Source organism: Ovis aries, chromosome 7 (genome assembly GCF_016772045.2).
Source record: "Ovis aries strain OAR_USU_Benz2616 breed Rambouillet chromosome 7, ARS-UI_Ramb_v3.0, whole genome shotgun sequence".
Lineage (NCBI taxonomy): Eukaryota > Metazoa > Chordata > Mammalia > Artiodactyla > Bovidae > Ovis > Ovis aries.
The window spans coordinates 50,485,746-50,490,031 of record NC_056060.1 but is presented as its reverse complement, the minus strand read 5'-3'; positions in this window follow the sequence as shown (position 1 = coordinate 50,490,031).

Sequence of the window (4,286 nt, the reverse complement as noted above, 5' to 3'; positions counted from 1 at the left end):
TTTCAGGAAGGAGTACAGCTTTTGTCCCCAAGTCTCTGGTTGTCTTTTGAGCGGTTAGAGAACTCAGCCCAGGCTGACCGACCGCCAAGGCAGGTACTTGGCAAACTCTTGTTGTTGAAACCGATGTGGTCACCCATCCTGTTGAGGAGGGAGGTCCACAGACAAAGATAAATATGAGAGAGATGGGGAAAGGCTGTTATGTAACATTCCCAAACACACCACTTCAGAGAGTGTGTGGAGGAGGAAATGAGAACCAGTCATTCATTTCAAAAGCATTAAAGCAAAGTAAAAGCCCCATAGGCACCCAGTCCACACAGAGCTGTAAAGTAAAAGCCTCATAGGCACCCAGTCCACACAGAGCTGTGCAAACAAGGGGGATCACTGGATCTACAGGAACCACTGCCCTCCAGGAAGCTGCCCATGAATTCTCTTGAGGAAATAGCCACACAGTGCTTTTCTCGAGAGTGTGGGATTCCCCTCCAGGGCCTCTCAGCCCAGGCAGTTGTGTCCCCTGAGATCCAGGCTGCCCGTGTCAGAAACTCTGTCCAGTCTACCTCCTCCCCTCCACTATCATCTATCCCACATCCTGGAAGTTGTAACCTCAGCTCAGGCCAGCAGCCCATCTCAGCTGGGGTAGCTCCCCATGGTCTCCCTGCAGCTGCTCTTGCTCCCTCTAATCCTCTGTTCACCCTGTAGCCATAATGATCTAAAAAGTGCTGCTTTCGTGGTAGCCTACATACGGCTTCTCATGGCCCTCAAATCAAGTCCAACAGATGCAGCCTGGGCAACAACCTCTGCTGGGACTGGTCTCTGCATCTCTCTAGCACCTCCCTGCAACTCTCCCCCACTACACTGCTGGATCGCGCCCCACCCCTGCCGCTGCCCCGCTGCCCCCACAGCCTTCTTCCTGTCCTGCGAATATGCAAAATTCTTTTCTGCCACAAGGGTTTAGCACCTGTAATCTATATATTGGGGCCTTTCCTTTCTGTGGTACAGGAATTCTCCCTTAGAGAGGGAAGAGAAATATCAACAGGAGTTGTATGGTCTCCCTGGCTTCTGGGCTCCTCTGCTGGTCTGTATTCTCTGTCCCTTTAGTAACTGCAGGATGTGACGAGAGGTCTGGGGAAATTCCCCAGTAACTCCCCTGTCTCCTTACCTGCAACACCACCATGTCTGTTCCCACTGACAGACCACATACCAACTCCAAATTAGTCATTAGTAGCTGTTTTCCTGACAGTTTAAAGAACATCCCTATCTGTACCACCTGGAAAAATAGGGAGTCCTGACTTATCAGGCTAACTTGTGACTTGCGTTGAGCAAGGGTGTAAAGCCTGACCTTAGTCTTTAAATAGATAGTATCCCTATTTCTCCCCACTTGCTATGCATCTTTGTACCTACTTTTGAGGTCCTCTTAGAACTATCCACATCTAAAACTGTTATGGACTGAATATTTGGGGATCCCCAAAATTCATATGTTGAAGCCCTAACCTCCTATGGGGTGGTATTAGGAGATGGGGCCCTTTGGGAGATAATTAGATATAGATGATGTCATAAGGGTAGAGTCCTCACAATCGGATTAGTGTCCTCAGAAGAGGGAAAAACACCAGAACCTCCTTTCCACGTGCACACACAAGAAAGGCCATGTGAAGACACAGTGAGAAGATGGCTGACTGATCCAGCAAGTAGGCGTTCAGTTCAATCACTTAGTCATATCCAACTCTTTGCAACTCTATGGACTGCAGCACACCAGGCTTCTCTGTCCATCACCAACTCCTGAAGCTTGCTCAAACTCATGTCCATCAAGTCAGTGATGTCATCCAACCATCTTATCCTCTGTCATCCCCTTCTCCTCCTGCCTTCAATCTTTTCCAGCATCAGTCTTTTCCAGTGAGTTAGTCCTTCACATCAGGTGGCCAAAGTATTAGAGTTTCAGCTTTAGCATCAGTCCTTCCAATGAATATTCAGGACTGATTTCCTTTACGATTGACTGGTTTGATCTTGCAGTCCAAGGGACTCTCAAGAGTCTTCTTCAACACCACAGTTCAAAAGCATCAATTTTTCAGTGCTCAGCTTTCTTTATGGTCCAACTCTCACATCCATACATGACTACTGGAAAAACCATAGCTTTGACCAGACGGACCTTTGTTGGTGAAGTAATGTCTCTGCTTTTTAATATGCCGTCATGGCCCAGCCCATCAGAACAAGACCCAGATTTCCCCATAGTCAGTCTCTCCCATCAGGAAGTTTCCACAAGCCTCTTATCCTTATCCATTGGAGGGCAGACAGAATAAAAACCAAAATCACAGAAAAATAACCAACCTGATCACATGGATCACCGCCTTGTCTAACTCAATGAAACTATGAGCCATGCCGTGTAGGGCCACCCAAGATGGATGGGTCATGGTGGAGAATTCTGACAAAATGTAGTTCACTGGAGAAGGGAATGGCAAGCCACTTCAGTATTCTTGCCTTGAGAACCCCACAAACAGTATGAAGTGGCAAAAAGCAGGCACTCACCAGACACTGAATCTCCCAGAACCTTGATCTTGGACTTTTAGCCTCTAGAACTGTGGGAAATAAATATCTGTTGCGTAAGCTACATGTTATAGCAGCCTGAGCTAAGACACGCCTCAGGATTCTCACCCCTCTCAGGAGAAAAGCACAGTGCCCCTGGCTCAAGTGCTGGGAGATGTTAATGGGCCATTTCTCCTCCCAGGCTTCTCCCTTCCTGGAGGGGCAGAGTCCCAGCAATCGCTTCATCTGCATTTTCGTCTTTCTTCCGGGGCGGGTGGAGGGGGGTGGGAAGCCTATCCCTGGTGTCTTCTTGAAACTACAAGCATATGCCATTGTGGAAACCAACTTTTCTCTGACGATGACACAGTCTTATCTGTGAAGAAAACCCTTCTTTTTTTTCTTTTCTATTTACATGACTCTGACCTTGTGAAATAACCCTTGTCTTTTTATGCCAGATGTGTATCTGTCTCCTTCCTGAAATATGCTCATTACAAAATGCCCTCACCTCAACTTCCATCCCCACATTAGCTTCATTTCTCTGCCCCCATTCAGGATGCAGGACATGATATTCATACCGTTTCCCCCTGGAAAGTGAAAGAGGGCTCATTTCAGTTCCTCTCCATAGGCATGCTTTACCTTCAGACTAGAATGTTCCTCCCTCCCCAGTTTCTTTGTCTGATTGGCTTATGCTTGTCTTTCACTTCTCAGCTCAAAGTTCCTAAGGGAGTTCATTTGTTTTTCCATTAATTCATTTATTCCTTACTTCCTTGCTCTGTACCAGCCCCTGGACCAGATGTTGGTGATACAATGATGAGCCAAGACCAGCACGCCCCTTATGGAGCCCACAGTCTTGTGGGAGCAGACAGTCCAGTGGGAAGGCATAAGAGTGCCACTGTGATAAGCTCCAGGAATGTGTCACTGGACAAACTGGACCTATTTAGAGAGAGAAATGAGGGAGCCATATGAGCATTCCAAGCAGGGGAACAACCTGTGGAAATGTCATTCATCAGGAGGGAGCAAAGCACGTATTAGGAATTAAAAGAGGCATGAGGTGGCTGGGGCAGAGTGTAGACCACGTTTCAGTTTGAATTTGGGAAAAGAGAAAATGGCAGAATATCAGGACTTTATGGGGTATGCTCTGGAGTTTGTCTTGATTCTAAGAGCAAAGAGACATTGAGGTTTTCAGTGTGGGGTTCGGGTAGGGGTGTGGAAGGAACACGGGTAAGGGTAAGAGTGACATGATCAGGTTTTCCTTGCAGAGGATCACTGCGGCTGTATTGTACAGAATGGCTTGCAAGGGCCCCGGAGATGGGGTCAGATCCAGGAGGTGTCCTATAGACGAGAGACAGCAGTGCTAGAGGAGACAATGCAGTGAGGATGCAGAGGGGCAAGATTCTGGAAGACACTTAGGAGCGCCGTCAAGGCGATGCGGTGAGGGCCTGGGAGTGGAGGCTAAGAGGGTATGAGGGTGATTCCTGGGTTATTGGCTTCCACACAGGGGTTGGGAACAGGAGTCCTGATTTCCCAGATAAAAGGGACTAAAATAGGACCTGTTTTGGGATGAGTTTAGATCATGAGACCTGTTTAGATCATGAGTTCTATTATGCCCTCACTGTACAAACCCACTGCAGCACTCAGCAGTGTTGTCATTAATCATTATCTAGGTAGTTGTGTGTTTATTATATGAATTTCCTGGATAATTATTAGTTCCATGTGGGTGGGACTTGGTCTTATTCACCAGGAAATTCACAGGGCCTAACTTGTTGGCTTTC